Raw genomic sequence first — 24085 nt, 5'->3', positions numbered from 1 at the left:
TTTTAGCTGTGGAGACTTACAGAGAACATAGTCCACATGGAGATGGTGTCAGCTCATGTAGAAAAATTGCTTCTGTTCTATTTATTTTCACGGCATATATATTGTACTTACTCTTCACCAGGCACTATTTAAGGAACTTTACACATATCACAGTTCTTATTCTCACAGCAACCCTAAAAGGTAGTATTTCATCTCCACTTCATAGATGAAACAGTTGAGGCACAGAGAAGCTCAGTAACTTCCTTAAGCTAACAGGTGGCAGAGCCAGCATTTGGTCCCCAAAAGAGTCTACACCCTTAAGCATTAAGATGTACTGCCTCCCTCTGAACAGCCCAAACCTGCCCAGGAGATTCAACCTATTCCTGCTTTTCTCTTTATCTTATTCATTCCCTTTGGAGACACAGGTATAATTACTAGTTCATTCAATAAATATTTATGTAAACTCTTGAGAAATAAGAGCAAGAAAAAGTAGACATAATCCCTGTTCTCATGGAGGTTGCTATCTGATGTGGAGGGAAGGTGTTACAAAATAATTACACAAATGAGTATATAATTGCTAATCATGACAAGCACTGTGAGAAAAAGACAGGTTCTCTCAAAGTATATGACAAGGAACCTGACCTGGACTTTGTAGTCAGGGAAAGTTTCCTTGAAAAGTGACACTAAGCAGGAGCTCTAAATATGTTGTTATTAACCAAGCAAAGAAGTGGACGACCTGGGAATTTACAGGCCCCTTAATTTCCAGGCAGTTATGGCCAGCCTCATTTATTGATGCAGGAGTGAGAGCCCAGAGAGCTGTACTCTGTATTTCAGAGACTTTTAAATACTGCCCGGCTTGAGGAGTCCATAAAAGTATGATGAGATCACAGGATTAGACAACTGAGGGCAAGCACACAGCCAATTTGTAGGGGTGGGGTAACAAGGATGTAGCATTTCTGGTACTCCTTGTTTCTGTCTCTCCTAATAAACCCCCAATACTTACTAGGATAAAGATGAAAATGGGCCCTGGTCAGGTGGCTCAGCTGGTTGGAATGCTGTCCAACAGATCAAAAGGTCACAGTTTCAACTCCAGGTCAGGGTACACAGCCAGGCTGTGGGTTTGGTCCCTGGTCCAGGCCATACTGGAAGGCAGCCCATCGGTGTTTCTCACATCCATGTTTCTCTCCTCTCCTCTCTCCTTTCTTCTCTCACCTCTCCTTTCCCTTACTCTCTCCCTTCCTCTCTCTCTAAAGGCAATGAAAGAATGTCCTTGAGTGAGCATAGAACAGAAAAATAAAAATGGGAAGGAACCATGAATAATGTGGTATACTGTAGAAGAACTCTGTGAAAGCATAATTCCCACAGGTGGAACTCATATTAACTACTTCCATGGCACCAATGGCTCTCAGAAGATCAAAAAGTTTTCTGTGAATTAGCCTTGACAACATTATCCCAAGGACCCAGGACTACAAATTCACCTATTTCCTGTAGCATGTGAATGGGACTTCTCTGGGCCTCTTTGCATTTTCTAAACTCTCAAAACATAAAGACCAACAGAGTCTACAAGAAAAGTAAAAGTATGAACAATTATGAATAGATCAGAAAGGCTACTTCCTGCCTTTTGCATGCCTCACTCCTATTAATATATTTCCCCATAGTGTTAGTTCTGTTTTTTAATAACACAACACTGCTGACTCACATTCACCATATGGTCCTCTTGGACTCCCAGGTCTCTGCTGTACTTGTGCCTGCCTAGCTAGTCTTTTCTTAACCATTATCTGTGTAATTATCTGCATGATTTCATGGCTAAGAGAAATTTGCATTTACACTTATCAATCTTGATTTTGATTTTAGCAGAAAACTTCCCCAGGTTACTACTCCATTCTCAAGCACAAGCATGCAGCCCTCTTTCAGGGCCTCATAATGTGTCACCTGACTTACTGCAAGAGCCTCTAATTGTTTCTCTGTCACCACCTTTTCCAATTATGATCCTCACTTTGCAGTCACCATGTCACGCTTCAAACATTGGAACCCATTAGACAGCTTCCCCTTGCATAGAAATGAAGCTCATATTCCTTAGAATAGCATTCAAAAGCCTCCGTAATATGCTCCCAACATTTTCTCAGCAAACTCTGACCCCATATGATATAAGTGTCAAGTACACAAGACTCCTCACCTCTCCACATTCTCTGAGCACCTTTGGTTTTGCTCGTATTCTCCATTCCTCTGGAATGACACCATTCCCAGCCCACCCCCTATTTCCACTCACAAAATCTCCTTAATATTAAGGATATATTCTCTATCTCCCCACTCTCCTCATTCAACATGTCTTTCAATTCACTGTGCTTCCAACAGTGTTTTGCATCACTACTCCAATAAAGCAGTTCCTCACTGTTGCTAAGGGTAACTAAATACCACAACCAAATACTCAATACTGGCTTGCTCAAGTTCTCAAAAATAAATAAATATTACAGTTTCAGACAATAAAAGTAGAATAAGTATGAGGTTCTCAGATAACTTTTTTTGATATGTTATGGTTAAAAGTATACTCTGACAACTTCTTTGTTCAGGTAATTTTCTTTCATTGTTATATAATTATGACTGTAGCACCATCTTTCCAGAATCTATGTCCATAATTTTTAGGCTATACAGTTTGAAAAAAAATTGTTTTTAATTTGTGTTCTCCCTTATTTGGTTTTCATAAATTATCTTGGTGTTTCATAGAAACAGACTCACAGATACAGCAGACTTGTAGATACAGAGAATCGACTGGTGGTTGCCAGATGTGAGGAGGTTTGTGGGGCTGGCTGAAAACAGGTGAAGGGATTCAGAAGTATAAATTGGCGGTTACAAAATAGCCACTTTATAGGGATATAAAGTCAACACCAGGGAACACAGGGTGGGGCAAAAGTAGGTTTACAGTTGTTCACAAGGAAAATAATACAATTAATAATAATAATAATAAAATAAACTGTTTCTTATACAACTGTAAACCTACTTTTGCCCCAACCTATAGAGTCAGTAGTATTGTCATAACTATGGATGGTGCCAGGTGGGGTACTGGAAATATCAGGGGGAATACTTTGTAAAATATATGATTATCTAATCACTATGCTGTACACCTGAAACTAATACAAAATAATACTAAATGTAAACTGTAATTTAAAAATAAAATTTAAATTAAAAAATATATATCTTGGTATTTTAAAGCATGGTTTTGTGACCCTGATTTTATACCTGCATGTTAAGTAAATGAAATTTAAATAGCCACTGTCTCTCTTGGTTTGAACATGATTGCATTTCTTTATCAAAAAATGAATCAATAATTGTTATATTTTCTTACTGAAGAAAGCTGAACCAAACCATGCATATATGTAAATAATCCTAAACTTTAAGTTTGAAATGTAGGGTGCAAAACCCCATTATCTAAGACCTTACTTGAATCAAAGTAAGATGTATATATAACTTCCTTTCAAGAGGAAAAGAAAGACACGGGGCAATTCAATAAATATATGTTGAAAGCAATTATTACATTCTCCTGGGATGTAAATGTAACTGGCATGGCGAGTACTTACAGTATAAAAGTAAGAGTGGTTCTGATGATTCCCAAGTGTTAATTTCAGGGGGAGCTGGGCAGCAAAGAACCTTTGCTGCCAGAGGAACCCTTTAATCTGAGCAAGAATCAAGTCTGATTACCAAGACTGATTTGGTTCCTAAGGGACCAATGCCTTAGTTGCCCTGCCAGAAAAATTCTCTTACTCAGGCCAGGTTTCCTAAGGTCAGATACATGACTCCTCTCACCGTCATTGGAAAATGTTGAAAAAAAAATCCAGACACAGAAACTGGCACCACCACAGGAGCAAAAGGATAAAGGGATTAAATGTGACTTAAGGACATGAAAAAGAACATGAAGTGATAGAAGGCAGGAACAGAGTGTGGGCAGAGAGTTCTAAGAGAAAACACGACAAAATCCCACAACATCAAAACTGGAGGAAAGCAATGAGAAACAAAGTTGGCTTATAATCATTTTGTGCAAGGTATTGCTAATTTCTAGAAAAGGTAGAAATTTCATGACAAGGCAGAAAGGTGGAACAAGCAGGTCAAATCATTTGGTTAAAAAGTTATTTCTTCAATTCACCAACAGAATTACTTTCAGCATTTTGTTTGTTTTTTGTTTCTGTTTTGTTTGGGGTTTTTTGTTTGTTTGTTTGCCCTCCACATGCACAGAAAAAGGGCAGAGACACTGCAGAAAAGAATGCTCAGTTCACCCAACAATGACAAAGTGAGGTGAACAACATGAGAATCCCAGGTGAAGAATAAAAGGCAACTAGGGAGACAGAGGCCACTACCACTAAAATCCCTGGGGCTGATGAGAGACAGGAATGAATTGAAAGCAAATGTGACCACACACACATATCTTCCTTACAGATACTTAGATGCATATGTTAATTTAATCACCCAGAAAACCTTGCTATAATTTTTGTTCATATTGACCATTATCCTGTGAGAAAAATATTTGTCATAATTGTGGGGTTTAAAATGGTACTACAGTATCAGCAATATCTGAGTCTCTTTAGATCTTATGGTTTCACTGTGAGGCTGTATATCAGTTAGGGTGGCCTGCTGAGAAGCTAAGATTGACTAAATCTACCCACACTTCCTACCAATCTGGATAGTGGCACACCATAGTTTGCATCTTTTTTTTTTTTTTTAAATTTTACTTACTTATTTTTTAGAGAGAGGAAAAGGGAAGGAGAAAGAGAGGGAGAGAAACATCAATGTGTGGTTGCCTCTCGCACGCCCCCTACTGGGGACCTGGCCTGCAACCAGGCATGAGCCCTGACTGGGAATCGAACTGGTGACCCCTTGGTTCACAGGCCCACACTCAACCCACTGAGCCACGCCAGCCAGGGCAGAGTTTGCATCTTAATTGGGATGAACGTATAGTCAAAATTAACAGAATAGTGAGTGATCAGGCTCTCACCTGATTAATTCTACCCCTCAGCTCTTGACAAATTAAGCTACAAAAAACCTAGGTGCTCAGGAAAGTGAGGCTAGAGATGTGAATTCAGGTGAAGTTTTCTTTTGTATCTCCGACTTTTGGGCAACTTCTCTTTCCTTTTCAGCAGCCACTGCTCAGTCCCGATCAGCTTGGGCCACTCATCATGGGTATGTCTTCTGAAAATTATCTCTCCACATTCCCTCTCCTCAGGAAGCTTGGGTACCACCTAGTCAACATGATTAATGCCTAAATCAGAATAGTACCTGAGGGCTATTCACTTATGAGTCCTTTCAAACATTCCAACATTATAGAGATATTTTATGGCAAAAGAGGTCTTAATCATTACAATTGGGTGGACAGTTTCTCAACTTTTCAACAAAGATGACACTGTGCAGCCACACAGTAGCTTGGAAGAAATATAAAATGAATCTTTACTAACTTATGGTCACTGTTTTTAATTGTTTCTGGAAATATCTTTTCAGTGCCTTTTTAATCTCTCTTCATATTTGATCTCTTGAAAGTCAAACTCTGTTAGCATTTATATCTGAGAATAAATTATTACTTATTAAAAAAATATATATAAGATTATATCACTGTATAGTAAGGTCAAAATCTAAGAATAAACGACATAAAAAGGTGTACAACTGCAAAATGCCCAATTTTATGTGCTACTTATCACAACTTCTTCCTGGTTATGAATTTTTCTTTCTTCCTGATTATAAAACAAAATGTATTCATTGGAAAAATAGCTTTTTATTTTGAAAGAATTATTTGGAGCTTTTTATTTACTGAGTTCATTTTTTTAAAGATTTTATTTATTCATTTTTTTTTTTAGAGAGGGAAGGGGGGAGAAAGAGAGAGAGAAACATCAATGTGCAGCTGCTAGGGGCTGTGGCCTACAACCCAGGCATGCACCCTGATTGGGAATCAAACCTGCGACACTTTGGTTCGAAGCCCGAGCTCAATGCACTGAGCTACGCCAGCCAGGGCATATTTACTGAGTTAATTAACCAAGAAATAGATAAAAACACTGTTCATCATACATTTCAAATCTTTTGTATGTATAGTTTCTTACTTTATTTTGTCTTATTTTTTACTATTTAAAAATGTATACCATATGTAATCTATTAGTTGTTTACTTCTAAATTTCTTCATTTTTTTTATGCTTAGAAAGGTCTTTCCTACTCAATATCAAATTAAATAGTCATGAAGATTTTTTCCTAGGTTATTATTGTAGCAGTTTTTCACAAATTAGATTTTTAATTTTTTTACCTATTAACTGTCTGCATATCATAATTACCAAACTATATTCTTTAATATAGTACGGTTGATAAAATGAAAAAGTTATGATTTTAGAAAAATTATGTAAGACTTTGCAATACAATAACTCATGGAGTAATTGGTTAATTCAGCATCTCTAAGCACACCATGACACGGTGGTTGAATCCTTTAGGCTGGAGAAGTCATTTACCAAATTCAGTGTATGTGACAGATTTCAGGAAAATCCTTTTGTTCTTTTCAATACCATTATTCATTTGGAGGGTTAATACTTAAAATATTTACTAGTATAAAATAATAAAAATTATTAACATGATTTTAGAGACTCAAATATCACCTTTAGAAATCTAATAACACCCCTCTCTGTACATACTCATTTGTCAATACTTACACACCTTGACTGCCCTGGACCTTGGTTTAATGTTCTTAGACACCCTGTTGTGTATTATTGCAGGCATAATACAAGTGTACAAGGAGACTGCTTCTGTTGTTGCTATGGAAATATCATTTAATTTCCTAATTAGTAAGTATACAAATGCAAAATCATAGCATATGATTATTTCCCAAGTTTGGAAACCCAATCTATTGTTCACATCTGAGGACAAACTCTTCATGTTTTCAACACTTTTGTTCAAAGTAAGAATTAAGAACTTAACCAGTCTTGCAATTCAACACTTATAAATTGATTTGTTGTACACAAGGAAAATGAAAAAATGGAACAAGGAACGTACAGGTAAGTCATTTACTCTTCTCTCTAAGCAAGATATAGGAAAATACCTATTTACTAACAAATAAAAACAAGTCATGGCATTAATGTAACAAAAGGATTTCTTTAAATCATAACTTCTTTAATGGTTATGATAACAAAAGGTGATTACAATTACAAAACTGGGCTTTAGCAATCCATCTGCTATATAAAGCAAGGCATAAATGACCTCTTGTTCTTTCCTCCGTCCACCAAGGTTTGTCTAACTTGGGCTTTACAATAAAGTAGAAATAACAAATTATGCAGATGAAGCACAAATTTTAAAAAGTGGTAACATTCTACAATCCATTGCTTTCTACCTACTTTAAGACACGGATTTACTAATGAACTCCCTATCTAGCTAGAATGATTTCCCACTCAAGTAGTTTGACTTAAAACAAAGCAAAACTAAATTAAATCTTCCTTTTAAACTACCCCCTCCTTTGCCTTTCAGCACCCAACTCTACCAAACAACTCTGAAACTCAAAACTTCTAGTTTGTCCCTTCTTAGTATTGCCTCCATTCAATATTACTTCAGATTTCTGAGCTGACCACTGGCCTAAAGCTCCTCTGGCAAAGGTCAACACAGGATCTACTTCTTATGTAACAAATCTCGCGGCCATTCTTGACTCTTTACCCTCCCTGATCTCTTGTCACCAACTGATACATAATGGTTTTTCACTTTGATGGAGTCCAACTTATATTTTTGTTTCTTCTGCTGTGGTTGCTTTTGGTGTCACCACAAAGAAATTATTGGCTTAATCCAAGGTCATGAGAAGTTTAATCAATTTTTATTCTAAGAAGTTTATAGTTAGTTTTTACATTTAGGTCTATGGGCATTTTAAGGGTTTTTAAAATACATAGATTTGTATTAAAATATATATATATATATATATATATATATATATATATATATATATATATGTGGGCTGAGGGAAGGGATACAAGTTGTCACAGTACCATTTGCTGAAAAGACTACTTTTGTCCCATTAAATCTGTCACCCTTGCTGGCGGGGGGAGGGGACACTGGCCATAAACGTATAGGTTTGTTTACAGATGCTCAATCCTATCACACAGATCTGCATGTGTACACTCATGTCTGTACCACACAGTCTTGATTACTGTAGTTTTATAGTAAGTTCTGAAACTGCGAAGTGTGAATCCTTCAATTTTTTTTTAAAGCTGGTTTGGCTATTCTTGCTTCCCATATGAATTTGAGCACCAGGTTGTCAACATTGGCAAAAATGGCAGCTGGGATTTTGATCGTGATAGCACTGACTCTGTAGATTAATTTGGGGAATGCTACTATCTTAACAATATTAAGTCTTCCCATCTGTGAACACCAATGTTGTTCCATTTATTTTGATCTTTCCATTTCTCTCCATGATGTTTTGAAATTTTTAGTATACAAGTTTCCAATATTTATATATTAGTAAATATCTGTACTTTTTGAGTGAAAGGCAAAGTACTAACAATATAAGTTGCTTAATACTTATAACAAGGATAGAAATAAAATCTGTTTAAAGTTAACATTCCACCTGAGAAAACTTTTTATGTCACATACCTATAATTTTAAATAAAACATTTTAAATAAACTACTGAAAAGGAATATTTATATATTAATTGGTTTCAGTTGAAAACAATTAAGATGAACAACCATAAAATGTAACACACCTGGATTTAAGAGACCAGCTACTCATCACAACAGCACAGGAAATTCTCTCCCAAGGCAGCCAAGTGTCAGGATAATTTTATCAGAAAAAATTGATCTCAAATTATTTAAACATGCTAGAACAAAAACAGCTATATGCTGCTCATTGAAATTCTGTGTTCAAACTTAGGATATTAGTATCATTGTAACGTACTTATTTGTGTAATTCTTTATGGACAGACAGAACTAATATAATGTTAACTGCATTTTCATAAGTTGATTTAGTGATTCAGCACTAATAAAAATATCTTACAATTCTATGACTTGCCACTTGCTATGTTCACATCCATATTTAATATTCTATAAAGAAAACCCTTACTTTCAATAGCAAATTTATATCATGTACAATATCTGATTATGGATCACAGGGTTTTGATGTGGTGGGTTCATTAATGATAAATCAATACTGATATGCATGCATAAAGGCTAGGCCAGATGGATAATTATAGTTGGTTGAAGGCAATTTGCCCATTTTCTTAATTTGTAGAGTCATTGAAAGATTTTCATTCAAGGTAAACCGTTTTTTATGATAAAAGAAGATCATGAAAATAATACCAAAGTTAACCTTCCCCTGAAGTCTGAAAAAGATCTAGTCCCCAAAAAATAAGTTCTGGACCAGAACAGGATACTTCCAAAGCTTCTTAGTGGTGAACTGGCTGCAGTCTTGGTATTTAAACATTTCTTAAAAAGCAATGCAGAATGTAGGGTGAACATGGTATTCAGCATAACAGCTGCAGTATGAAAATATGACAAAATAATACTTAAAGTATCAGACAGCCAAAGAATAAAGATGTTTAGAGAAACTTCTGAGAGTTTACCGTCATGAATATTGTATGTTATCACCACCATTGGAATGCTGTTCACTCAGCTCAGTTCAAGCTCTAGAAAAGACACAGCCATGTCACTGAAAAGTCCCACACAAAATACCACTTTAAAATACACATAAGGGCCTAGAAAAGGGCAAAGTAAACATTTGGAAGTTAGTATAAAAAAATCCAGGTTTACATTGCTTATTCCAAAGAGAAAGGTTCACAAACATACTGTCATTGGAATTAATATAGTAACATTTGGGATACTAAGGAAGAGACAAATAATGAGAATAATTTGTAAAACAGAAAAGTGTGTTTAGAGCACAGTACAATATACTTCACATATGAGGAATTATTCATACTAAACCTAAGACAGAAAAAAAATAATTTAATTTAAAATTTGAAGAAAAATATGAGTAACATTTTATCATGTTCATGCATGTGTATATATATGTATATATATACACACACATATATATGAACCATGAACTATCTTTTCTTAATAAATGTCATCTGTTTTTATGTCCTTCAGTATCATACATTTTTTCTTCATAGGAAAAAAACATGCCAACAGAGAGACTAGAAATTAGAAAGTTGTTACTTCTCCCTCAAATTATCTTTAATTAAATATAGTATCAGTTAAAATACCAAGGATGTGATTTATGAAATTTGAAAACCTACTTATCATATCTTTCTAAAGAAAAGGTACAAAAAGAGACAAGAAACTTTGGGGGGAAAAACACATTACTTACCAGGTATCACAAGAAACTGTAAGCTATGACAGTATATCATTACTTCAAAAATAACCACAAAATTCTTTATATCCAGAGAATAAAAAGTCTTGTAAATTATAATAAGATAAATAATCCAGTTGAAAAACCTAGGTAAACATATTAACACCTCATCACAGCACACACAAAACTTCAGGCCATTAGGAAAAAAAATGAAAGAAAATGAGAATCAACCTCTCTATAAATCAGAGAAATAAATTCATATAACAAAGAGATACCACTCTTACCTATTCATTGGTAACCTTCTTTAATTTTAAATTAATCATGTATTGGTAAAAGGGTAAGGAAATAGGTACTTCCAGATCTACTGGTAGAATGTAAATTATCACCATTATTTTGAAGAGCTATTGGGCATCAACTGTTAATATCTAAAATACATATACCTTATGATTCCAAAACTACAATTACCAGTTTACACTTTTAAAAAATCTAGTACATATGGATAAGAAACCACAGCATTGTTTAAAATAGAAAAATATCAGGAACTTAATGTCTATGAAAACATAAGGATTAAATAAATCATAATACAATCACACTACAAAATAAGAGGCAGCAGTTAAAGAAAAATAATGGTGTGTATATTCATGTTACCAGCTAAGCTATATGTGAAGTGAAAACAAGGTAAAGAACACCATTTAAATAAATATAAAAAAATTCTCAATATATAGACACTGACCACCTATACCTTTGAGGAACTCTCCTGGGCCTCCCAAAGTTAACCTCCTGACCATGACACAGCCCATATTTGAAGGCAGATAATACAAATATTTTATCTCTGTAGGTAGCCAAAAACTGGAAACTTGAATTCCAATCAATGTTGTGTTACATAGAAATTAATATGGAAGAAGACTTTTATTATCTTAGGAAATGCTCAATATGTTTACTTGAAAAAAATAGAACACACTCACACACTAGTATATATATATACCTACGATCTCAGCTTTGCTTTAAAAAGATTTCGACATGATAAACTCAGATATACTCATGGGGAAAAAACAAAAACAAATAACTAGAAATTCACCGAATGTTCACTGGAGAGTTGGACTTCAATAATTTTTATTCTCAAATGTCTTTTCCTTGTTATTGTCTAGATGTTTACAATGGACATGTATTGATGCAAGTTCAAAAAACATATGTGTTCTTTTTGAAACAATACATCTTCCATTGTTGCATTCTTAAGATACCCCTATGCAGATAGTGTCAAAATATTTCCTGATTCCCAGCCTCTCTGTTTACTCCAGTCCCACTTTTCAGCTGTCTCCAGAGCAGTTAGCAGAGTCCCAGCTTCAGTGCTCCTGGCTGTGATTTCACCTCTCCCACTTCTGAGCTCGTTAATCCCATGGTCCTGCTGGCTCAGCCCTGTCCCAGTTCCCAGACCAAGGCAGGGCTGAATTAAAAGGTACTAATACAAAGTCATCGCTTCCTCCATTCTTTCCCATCCATTACTACAGCAATGCTTCTGGTTCTGTGTCTACCTGGGCTTTATACCCATGCCACTGTGGAGTATCAGATTCTTTCTGGTATTAAACTGTTCAGGTACTTCTCAGTCTACTAGATTGTCAATTCATGAGGCCAAGAACTACTATATCTTACTCATATATAGATCCAGGCTGTGTTCCCAAAGCAGTGTTTTTAATAACTTGTTTAACCAGAAATCTGCAGGGTTTGTTCAAAGATAGAATGAGTTCAGAGATTTAATTCAATCAGTTAGCACTTATTAAGGAAGTAATGTGGGCCCAGAATTATAACAGAAATATTAGGGGAAAAAGCAAGGTATGGCTCCTATCCTTGACAAAGTTAGAATCTCAAGTGGTTGAGAACACCTTAAAAAAGGAGAATAATTACTGTTTTAGTTCCTGCCTTAACAAGCAAAACATGAAAGAAAATCTTCTTGCCTGAGGTCCTGATTTCACAGATGGGCAAACTGCAATCGAGTTTGCCTGCCTGGATTCCAGACTACTGCCAGCAGGGACTTCTGCCTCCTGTCCCAACTCCATGGCCCCCAGGTGCCCAGCTCTGCTTGTCATTATTTGCATGCTTGCCCACTTTGAATTATTCCCTTGGATCTAGACTCCCTCCCCTTCCAGTTCATGCTGTGAACTAGTATCTAAATGTCTTCGTTTCTCTTTTCCTACAAACCTAGCTTTCTACTTCAACTTCATTGTCACGAGTCTGAGAACATCAGACATGTTTCTAAATCAAATTACAACAAACACTGCTGTTTGCTTACCCAACCTTCCTACTCTTCCCTTTTTTAACAGAACTGCCATCAACCCATTTTTCCCCTTCACTTCCTCCACACAGCCATGTGCTTCAGGCAAAGCTCACCCAGACCCCAGACCCAGACCCTGCCCGGGCAGGGGGACCCTGGTTAGTCTAAGCCTATTTGGTCACGGTGTCCTCATCCCCCTTGCTGCTGACTGGACTAGGGATGGCTATGTGACCCAGTGCTGGCCAGTGAGATTAGAGGTTAGGAAGCTTTTGTCAAAAGTTGCCTCATTTTTATGGAAGAGACATTGATGCTGTGTGATATACTTAGAAGAGCAGCCATCACAACATTGGCTGAGTTTGAGGTCGGACACAGAGGGCATAGAGTAACAGAGATGGGCAGAGGGGAGAAGCTATGCCTAGATCTGATGCCTAGAGCCGCCTACCTCTGGATTTCTTGTTATGTTTGCAAATATCTTTAAATGTTTATGTTTACAAATATTTTTAAATGTTATGTTTACAAATATTTTTAAACCCTTTCCTCTACTGCCAGGTTACACATAGTAAATAACACATCTCTTTCAAAAAAAACAGTGTCATCTTTGTTTTCTATTTCAAACAAATAACTTTAAAATGGGAATCTGGCGGAAGTTTGGATTGGTTTTAGTTTGAAGCTAATATGAGTAAAACTGATATTAATTTTCATGTAAAAGTCTTTGTGAATGTTTTAATTTCACCTGGGAGTGGAATTTTGGGGTTGCATGGTAAGAGTATTTTTAGCATTCAGGGTGGCTGCCAAAGTATTTTATAAGGTGTTACATTCCCACCAGCAAATTATAAGTGCTTCTGTTATTTCACATCCTCTCCAAAACTCGATATTGTCAGTCTATTTAAATGTAGTCATTCCAGTGTTTGTACAATGGTATCATACAGTGGTTTTTAAATTTCATTATTTGGGTGAATAATGGAGTTAAATGTCTTTTCATATGTTCATTGGTCATTTGTACATCTTCTTGTGTAACATATCTTTTCAGATATTTTGTTCATTTTTAGTTGGATTGTTTGTGTTCTTACTGAGATACAAGAGTGCTACATATAACTAGAATAGTCCTTTTTCAGGTATACGGAGATACACAGGTCCAGCAAATCAGGTGTCTTTTCAACTGTTTTTTTAACTCTGATAAAGTTTAATTTATCCTTTTCTTATAGTTTTATGATTGGTGTATTTTGCATGCTAAGACATCTTTGTGTGACCCTGAATCACAAGATTTTTTCCTGTATTTTCTTCTCAAAGTTTATATACTCAAAATCATTTACAAATCTCAAAAACATTATGCTCGATGAAAGAAGGGCACATATTATATGATTCAATTTCTATACATTTCTAGAACAGGAAAACCTAATGTATAGAAATAAAAAGCAAATCAAGCAGAAAAGAAATTTTGGGAGCAATGGAAATATTTTATATCTAAACTGCAGTGGTGGTTACACAGGTATATTTGTCAACACACAATAGTACTTTAAACGGGTTTGCTTCATTATACATAAAATATACATCAGCAAATTTGATTACAAAAATTTTAATCGGAATTTGGAGCTGGATTGGTAGAAAGACTGACAACCGCATAGTTTCTATAGGATAGGATTAAGGGATAAGCAAGACAAAAATATTAACCTTAGAGTATATATAATTTCTTAAATATCTTATTCTAAATGAAGAAATGCCATTTAGTCTTTCCAAGACAGTGGCATCACTCAAACAAGCCAACTGTACTTTAGGCTGGTCCCCACAGGAAGGTGGCAAATGACTTGTACCTTCAGTTCAGGAAGGATTTCGAAAAGGAAAAAGAAGGAAGGATGGGGAGGTAAGAAAGGGAAATGTTTCTTAGTTCTCCCTTGGTCCAGAGGCTCTGTGAAGATAAATTTGAAATTTTATTGAAAAAGGGAAAGCATGTGGCACTGAAGATGAAAGGTTTTCTCATGTAGCAAGCAGTTTATGTTTCAAAATAAAAAAAACAATGGGACATATTAAGAAATAAGTCATTATGCCATGAAATTCTTAAGAAAAATTACATGTGGAATTATAGAATTTTATAGCTAGAAGACACTCTATAGATCATCTAGTTAAAGTCACTTAAAATAAACATCATTAAGCTTCAGAGAATTTGAAGCTTGTCTAGTCATATAACTAATCAGTTGTTGAAAACCTAGAGGAAGAGCACAGATATCTTGATTCCTCATTCATTGCTTTTATAAAATTATAATCTCTAGCCCAATGCTTTACACAGAGCAGGGATTTAAAAAATTCCTGTTGAATGAATTCATGGTAGGTAATATGATTTTTAAAATATATGGAACATATACTTAAATAGAGAGATAAATTTAAATGCAGACTTTTTTCCAATGACTTTTTTTGTTAAATATTTTATTTATTTTTACAGTGAAGGGAAGGTTGGGAGACAAAGAGGGAGAGAAACATCATTGTGTGAAACATCAACCAGCTATCTCTCACACACCCCCAATCAGCAACCTGGCCTACAATGCAGACATGTGCCCTGACTGGGAATTGAACCAGTGACCTTTTGGTTCACAGGCCTGCACTCAATCCACTGAGCCACACCAGCCAGGGACTGATGAGTTCTGTATAGATCTGTTTATGCCATTTCTGCATATTTAAGAGAGAAAAAAATGTATTTTGTAAAATGACTTCAGTAGGTATCAATGCCTGAAGAAAAAATGAAGAGTCGTAGTAAACTTTCAAGAATTGTGAACTTCCCACTCCTAGAAGTGGGATCAATGATATTTACCAACCACTTCAGGCCCTGAGTTTTTAAGATACACTTGAATGACTGGTTTCTCACCAAAATATTGTCTAATCACAATAAAATCAGATGAGACCATCAGACTGTTTTGTCATTTATGGGAGGTCATTGTTGTTTCTGCGTAGGTTGTGAGAGAACAGACATGTCTCCATCAAGAGTTCATGGCTTTAGTTGTGAAACACCAAAGGGTCATGAAAAGAAGATTTTAGATTTACTGCAGATATGGAATAAACAACATCAGCCCAATTTACACAACATGAACATATCAAAAGTGTCCTATTTATGTCTCTATAGCCCTTGGGATCTTATAGAGTTAAGTCATTTATTTTACCAAACTCTCAATCGCATGTCTATTTATTTAATGTAGGAATGATAGAGTAAGTTAGGGTAGTGGCCCCTCTGGATCTCTGTCCCAATCAGGAAGTTCCCACAAGTGTTGTATTACTTGATTCCTCCCCAAAATCCAAGCAAACAAAATAACAAGATGATGAAAAAAACAGCAAGATACTGAAAAACCAGCGCCTGATTTTACATATATGTTTTTCATCTGTGATCTAGTTCTAAAGACTGTTAACTGAAAAAACATGCATATGTATACACATATATGTCTATATATATGAATGCTTTACAACAACTACAACATGGATTGTATCAGCAGGAGAGCAATGATATAGAAACCCCTAATTAAACAGGCAGCTATAAATTTTCAGCTCGAGATGAAACAAAATGAGCTCATTTCATCTCATCCTTACTGCACTTTTCTGTGTGGCCACCATTTTCCGTTCACAATCACTGATTTCACTCCCATTAATGCACAGTGTCTTCACAGCTGAAAAATAACTAAGAGTTGTACACTCAGGTAGCCTTTAAACAAAAAGGCATAAGAGTTCTATAAAATTAACTTTATAAAGTCAGACTATCACTTCACTTTATGTTTTTATGATGTGTTATAAGTAATAATTTCAAAGAGTTACAGAATGCATATTTGTGGCTGAGTTAGAACTCATCTCCAAGGTAAAATTCACTTATAAGGAAAATGAAATAAAAGTAAAATTTGTCAAAAATCACTGGTGTTTTAAGATGAAATTGACCACAGGTAATACATTTGAAAATGTTTTATTTAGATCTGCTGAATCTTTAAAACATCAGACTATTGATAAAATATCAAGTTATAAAATAAAAATGCTACAGTTTATGTCTGTTAAACTGTTGGTTTTTTGATATACATTCAGGTTCTATTTATCTTAAGATAACATTCAGGAAGCCAATTTTGTGTATGATTAGAACTACAAAATTGTAAATATAACAAAAGCACCATGTTGGAGAAAGAAATGAAATTGTGTCTATTTAAAGTGGATTAAACATGAGCACTATAAACACTAACATTTGTTATCTGCAGGTAAAATTCTCTGGAAACCCTTTTTTAATAAAATAACTTAATTATATCACTTCATGGATGTATATTTCAAAACAGTTAATGAACAGCAATCAAAAATAAAGGTTTACTAACAGACTTAGCCAGTGAGCAACTGCCATCCCACACTAAGAAGATACTTAACTTGCTCAGTGCACATTCCCAGACAGATAGATGCTCTATCTTCATCCCATCTTCATCTCCCAGTAAAACACATTAAAGCACATAACCCATTTGGAATCTTTAATGACCTTGAATACTCACCACCCCCCCCCAAAAAATGGGCTATGGTATTAAGCAAAGTCAACAACAAAGTGAACATAAAGTTCTTAAAAATATGATAACCCTAACAAACAATGGCTTTATATAAGTCAACATAATAATCCTGGTTATTATTCTCCAAGACACAGTCCTGAAATATTCGTGGGTTAAGGCAACAAAAGATAGGGTTGTGGTAATCATATTTATCATAATGTTCATAATGTTAAATCTTTGTTGTTTAAAAAGGGCAAGTTGTCTTTATGCCTTTAAGTTAAATAAAAGGATTAAAGCAATAATCTGGGTTCTCCCTTTGACACAGACCTTAGATTCCTTGGTGTCTTGGGATGGAGCTTTGGGTGAGATAAAAAACAAGCTCCTCTGGGTAGCTGTACATTCATTCTGTCATAAAATGCACCTTGCACAAGAAGTTGTCCTAGACCAACTGACAGTGTCACTCTGACTGTATATATCTAATGTCTTTTAATACACTCACCAGAATGTCAAAAATTTCAGTAACAGTCTTCCCAACACACCAGGCTTCTTCCCTCTCTTCTTTGCCAGCTGTGGTACCCACTATGCATGAAATTCTTCCCAGGAGTCTCTGTCCAAGCTCAGTCTTTCCCTGGCTACAGAAACATCAATCCTCTTCGGAACTCCTCTAACACTTGGTCTTCATTTCTTTCCAGCACATAATCAGATATGGTCTTGGATTGTTTTTAAACCATTTCTCCTAAATATAATTATAATTATGCTTACTTAATACGTACTTTGTTTGTACCCAGCACTGTGCTTACCACATTTAACCCTTAAAGCAATCACATGAATCAGATGCTACCATAATTTCCATTTTGTATATAAGGAAAAAAACTTAAATAGTATACAAGGGCACAACACTCTACTACTTAAGCAGAGCATGTACTTAAACCTAAAGCTCTCTCCAAAGATCTCATTCTTTGCTACTGTGAAATATGACCTCATGCAAATGCCTGTTTTCCTCAACCAGAATGTAAGCTAAGAAAGAGAGTGTCTTTTACTTCTTTCAAATACTCCTTTCCACTTAGCACAGGGCTAGACAGGTTTTAAGAGTTCTGAGTGAGGGAAGCACAAATGTTTTATTAATTTTACTCAAGTCTTTCTCAAAATCATGCTGTAGACAAGTATTTTATTTAATAACCTTGTGTATTTTGTTTTCACTATGTAGATGAATGTTTACAAAGGAGAGAAATAAAAGGTACCTTTCTTTTCCTAGTAAGTACAGTATTAAAAACTGAGGCACACCCATGCCCACATTGCTCTGTATAGCAAACTGCAATAAAAAACGAGCTGGCTGACAGGGGAGCTGCCTCCTCCCCATACTCACATCTATGAAGCCCCACAAAGAGCAGTAGAAATATTGGAAGGGAAAAGTCATATGAAAGTACATTAGGATAGGACTAACTTATTAATTTCATACATAATCACTATCAAAGTTTCTACTAGCTTCATGGCATTCCAGAAAAAGGAACATCATCAACAACAATAGCACACACTCTCATCTACAACTGTGTCCATTACTTAGTAATGTAACCATTCAAACACAGACAGGGTTGACTGCAATTCTGCATCAAGATGTTGCTAACACTCATAACTGAACTAAACTTCTACCACAATAGCTTTGGAGTCAGCCAAGCCATTAATAGAATTGCATTCCTACCAAGGGGAGTTAGGGCAGCGGGTGGGTCCATCATTCCCAATATCACACACTTCCTAAAAACTGATTCAGATGATTAACTGTAACAGCTCCTAATCAAATTAGCACTCAATCACTTTGATAGGTAATTCTCTTCATCTCAACTCCTGCTTCATAGTCTCATAAAATGCAAAAGTGCATATTGCACCACTGGCATATCATAACTTAAAGAAAAAGAAAAAATCAATAATTTGCTCCACAGAATAGTTTTTTTTACCTGCAGGTTCATTGAATCCACCATTAATTTCAGTCCATACCACACAACCATTAAACACAAAACACAGCTACTTTACAGATATTAAGATTATTTATTAAGGAGACAGTAGGGCAAAATACAGGCTTCTAAAGACTCCATTTTTATTTGTATTTATACTGTTTGTTGACCTTTCTGACTGATGAATACGCTAAACATTCTGAGGCATGGCAGTCCCGCCAAATATAAATAAAGTTTTTCAGCAGCAATGCTTGTAAAAAGGAAAACTGCCAAATTACTATTAACATATGTAACAGAAGGGATTGGGTGCAAGCTAAAGAAAGCAAAGTAAAATATATCATTTGGTGAAAATAAGTGATGAAAAACAAGTAAAATGTTAAGTTGTTAATAATGATCCCTAAGCTAATTCAACTCTGCCATCAATGTAAACCACGAAGAGAATCACAAAGCATGTTTCTCTTCAAACACCTGCACAATCCATGTATGGTGGATGAGAGGGTGTAAGGTCATCTGCTAAAGGCTACAATGCAGCTAATGCTATCAAAATGGTATATGTATAAACCTGCAGAGTATAACCTCATTACTGTGAAAACTGCCCATCCATTGCCCTCCTTTAGAAATAACCCATAATGAACAAAGTGCATTTCTTCCATCCTTCTGCTCCCTATTTTCCCATATCAGTCCACCTTAGTGTTTTGTGTGCTGACGAAAACATTCCATAAATAATAATGTGGGCACACGCATTAAAGTTTAGAGAGTGTCTGCCTTTGAAGTAGACACAGGCAGGACTAAGGACACACGGGTTCAATTCCAAGCCCAATGTGAGGCGGGTGGTTTGAAAATATTAATTCAAAGAGGCCTAAGGAAAAGGACACAAGCGACCACTGCCACCACCCTTCCTCTCCCCTCCCCTCTTTCTCTCTTGTTCTCTTGTCTTCTTTCCTCGTGTCTTCTCACAGAGACAATCAAAGCAGTGAAAGCTGGATTTTAAATTAGTGAGACACGCACTGGGAATATGTAATTCCCAGGAGAAAAAAAGAAACTGCTACAGAGGGGTAGGGGGTTTGTTGGCCACATGTCAAAGTGACAACCCTCCCTGCCCCCACTAACACAGCACAAATCCATAGATTTTTCCTCGAGCCTCTTCTCTTTACAGTTCCTAGTACTCTTTCCAACTTGGCCCTTAATCCAAATAACATAGGCATATGCAAGGCATGAGCTGTTCAAGAGTGTCTCCCAGTATATGTGTCCAATTTTCTGGAAGCCCCTGAATCCGGACAGTTTAGCAGGCAAGGGATCTGCCACCAGGGAAGGGGTAAAGAAAAGAGAGAAAAGAGATGAAGACAAGAGGAAAAGGATGCAGAGCTGCGCTCTAGGGCGAGCGGCTGAAAGGAAGACAGGGAAGAAAGAAAGGGTGGGAAGGAAGTGGGGCTGGGAGAGAGGAAGAAAGGGATGAAAGAAAGGCTGGAAGGGAGAAAGGAGGGGAGAGGAGAGAGGGATGTTGGGAAGGATGAGGGCGGGAGGGTTGGAGAGCCGGGAGGGAGGGGAGGATGGAGGGGATGGGAGGGAGGGAGGGAGGGAGGCAGGCAAGGATGGAGGATGCTCTGCTCGGGACTCACCTCTGTGTGTCAGTGGGAGTTTCTTGCCTCCTCCTCTTTCTCGCCGGTACCTAGCAGCTGGAGGGGTAATCACAGAAGGGCTGGAGAGGCGGCGGCAGCGACAAGGGCAGCAGCTGCTGCAGCTGCCTCTGGCCGAGGTGCGGTGCCTCCTGCTCCGCCTGCCAGCCCGGGTCTCCGCCTCACTCGAGGCTGGAAGCAAAGCCTCTCCCCCCCTCCCCCTCCCACTCCGAGTCCTGCCGGAGCGCGAGCGGCAGCGGCCCGGATCGCCGCTAGGGGAGGCAGTCAGTGCGCAGGCGCAGCCGCTCGCTAGCGCGCCCCCGCGGGCCCCCGTGGCTCCGCGGGACTGGGGGAAGCACAGGGTAGGCGGATGGCGAGAGCGCGCAGCCTAAGGAGCGCCAGGCGGGTGGGGCGGGGCGGGGGCGGAGCTAGAGAGGCGCGGTCGGGTTCGCGCCGCAGGTGGGGGAAGGGGGACAGTGGCCAAAGGGGCACTGCTGAAGGGCGCAGGTGCTGTGTCCATGACAACAGCGTTACCCTGAGGGCGGGGACCCGGAACTGAGTTGCTGGGGAGTGCGAGGAGCGGCACAGCGACCAGCGCGGGAGAGATCCTGTAGGGGAGAAAGGGACTGGGTTTGCAGAGTAGGAGTAAAGGGTGAGCCGTGTAGAGCACGGCCCCTGGCAGGAGGAGGGCAGGGCCCCAGCGCAGCGGAGGTAGTGACTGACGCAGGAGGCCGGTTTGTTGGGACCTGAAATCTCAAGGAGAGGAGGATTGGACTTTAAAAGGACCTAGAAGAGGATGGGAATTTTATAACAAACGGAGCATTTACTCATTTAAGAAGCCTTTGTTGAACACTGTCTCTGCGGAAGGCATTATGATTATTTTATTGATTGCAAGAATATTACTGAGCCTCCAGTTTGTACCAGGCACTCTACTTTTTCATTTTGAGATATCCAAACATGTTTAATATTTTGATTTGTCCTGATGGAAATTACACTTTACTTGGGGGAACTAACACAGAGATCGAAGGGAGTGTATATGTTCTTCCCTCTACCATCAACTGGGGCATGATGGTACTGAAATGTAACTTACAGAAACGCTAGAACCGAAGCGGTGTACAGCTACATTCATTCTGGAACATAAGTTACAGTTATCTTTGTTCTGCTACAGTTCCAAGTGACTTTTTTTAATCAAGAGAGGAAAATGAAGACAAAACCTATGTCAGTTTGGTTTGACACAAGTGATGCTGCGCTCACAGCATGCTGCCTGTCTGGTCTCCTTGCCCACCAACAACATCAATGTGTTTTCTTATGCCTATACTTGTATGGCTCTATATTACTTAATACACACATTTTTTACACTCCTTCTTCATTGGCTATGTCAGCTATGTTATATCCCCCTCTGGTTCTTAAGCTGGTATCCACAATTGTTTGAAAATTACATCAAACCCAAGTGTCTTATTTTTCTTCCGGCAATATCATGAGAATTCTACCTCTGTCCATTCTTCTATCTTTCTCGTCCAATATCTTCTTGCCTTACTTTTCCTTTTCACCACCACTTTACCAATTTAAAAATTTCAGGGAGAAAATTGGAGTCACCAGATTTAGGCTTAAGAAAAACCTCCTTAGGCCACAACGATGTTTCAGGACCATGGACAGCGGTAGAGCATGCTCTTCCCACTAAGCTTTTTCCCTAGTCAGCTTATAGAAACAGGATAGCCTCCAAAGAAGGTACAGGATGTGCTTCAAGAAGGAAATGCTGAGCGCCAAATGATTTGTGTGTGCCAGAAGATGTAATCAGAGTGGAATAAAGAAAGAAGTAGTACCAGAAGTAGGATGGAAGGAAGTAGGCTTTTCACCTAGACTTTCAAGAAAAATTAGGTAAGATTTAGGGATTTATCACAGGGCTCTGAAGTGGTAAGAAGGGGATAATTTCTCCAGGGAGGTGCTTGAATATAAGTAGGGATACTTTACAGCACTGCTACACAGCATCTTCCTGGAGGTAGAGGACACCTCTGATTTTAAATGGTCCAAGAATGTGGAAAATATAAAGTAGTCTCAGTTAAATGAGGTAGAATACTCTAAAGGATTGGCTCTTGTTGTTTGTTGTTTGTTGTTACTGTGATTTTTCATTCTCTAGTCAGGCTGCAGGGGATAAACTAAAAACCACAGGCCGAAGAGTTATCAGACAAGTTCATCTCTTTAATGTCCAGGGTTTTCATTTATAGCTTTGTATATTGTTTTAAATTAGGCTTAAATTTACAACTGTGTTTTAATTGGCAACAGACAGAAAATAACTAATTTAGACCAATAGCTGTCTTGTCAAAGTAAGATTTCTTTCCATCCTTTTTGTTTTGTAATAACTTTTAAAATCTTTAAATATTACTTTTAAAATATAAGGCTTTATCCATGCAACTACTTTAAATTTTAGTTAATCAAAATAACAGCATAAAAGCCATCCTTTATTTCTCAAATCCTTGGCCTCATTCACTCTTCCTTCAAAATGCATCAAACTGTTTTCTGTCAATTGGATGATAATAACACATTACTGAGGCAATGCATTTAAGTCACCAGCAGGCAGATGGCAGCTAAGGTTTTTGTTCTCTGCCTCCAAAGAATTTACTAAGTCTCTTATGTATCAAATAAAGGGGAACTACAACCCCTAGATACCCTATGGAAACATCCAAATTGAGTATTATTTTAGCCATATTTATTTCTCTCTGATAACGTTCTAAACACCCTTGTGTAAATAGAGTTTATCATTGAATACTAAAAAGCTATCATTTTATTTGTCCCCATTCTGAACCAAGGTGATAGTTTTTTATCTTTATTTCTTTACTTTTGAAACTACTTTGTGAGTCTGGCTGTTTTCAGTTTTCTTGATTTAAGTGTTATCCTTCATTTCAATGACATAAACACACACAGCCCTCAGAAAAAACAAGCAGCTTCCTCCTTCCCTCACTCATATTAAAGATTTATTCTAACATAAATGAAAAACAAAAAGAATATTGTTAAAAGTACATTATTGTGTACAAATGAAAAGTATATAATATGTAATTAAAATGCAATTTAACCTGCAATAATATGACATCCAGATTTTTAGAATAGACATCACCCAATACTGCCAATCCTAAGTAAAATCATTCCTAGTGCCTATACAGTTAAATGTCAGGTCTCTGCATACTGGAACCCTCATTCAGTCTGTCAACTCCTGAAATTTCTCTATCAAGTCCTCCTGAGCAATTCATTTTTTAAATAGACTTTACACTTGGTAGCAGTTTTAGGTTCACAGCAATTGAGCGGAAAATACAGAGTTTCCATATAGCTCCTGCTGCCACCAAGGCCAAACCTTCCCCACTATTGACATCCTGCACCACAGCATTACCTTTGTTAAAAACCAATGAACCTACACTGACACATCATTATCACTCCAAGTCCATAGTTTACACTAAGGCTCATTTTTATACATTCTGTGGGTTTTGACAAATGCATAAAAGGCACGTATCATA

The 24085-nt window shown here is 37.2% G+C and overlaps 1 protein-coding gene across 3 annotated transcripts in view; it reads right to left on the bottom strand.

The window, feature by feature from the left end:
- CTNNA2 (catenin alpha 2) overlaps positions 1-20891 on the bottom strand; it is a 1115426-nt gene extending 1094535 nt beyond the window's left edge. The window contains exon 1 of one of the 3 annotated variants that reach the window (XM_036028216.1): positions 20583-20891. The gene's annotated coding sequence lies outside the window, so the exon portion shown is untranslated. The remainder of the gene's footprint in view (positions 1-20582) is intronic. The other 2 variants (XM_036028217.1, XM_028515274.2) reach the window with 2 other exon arrangements.
- Positions 20892-24085: the final 3194 nt, after the last annotated feature.

This window comes from Phyllostomus discolor, chromosome 6 (assembly GCF_004126475.2).
Source record: "Phyllostomus discolor isolate MPI-MPIP mPhyDis1 chromosome 6, mPhyDis1.pri.v3, whole genome shotgun sequence".
Lineage (NCBI taxonomy): Eukaryota > Metazoa > Chordata > Mammalia > Chiroptera > Phyllostomidae > Phyllostomus > Phyllostomus discolor.
This window is presented reverse-complemented; position numbering and strand designations above follow the sequence as displayed.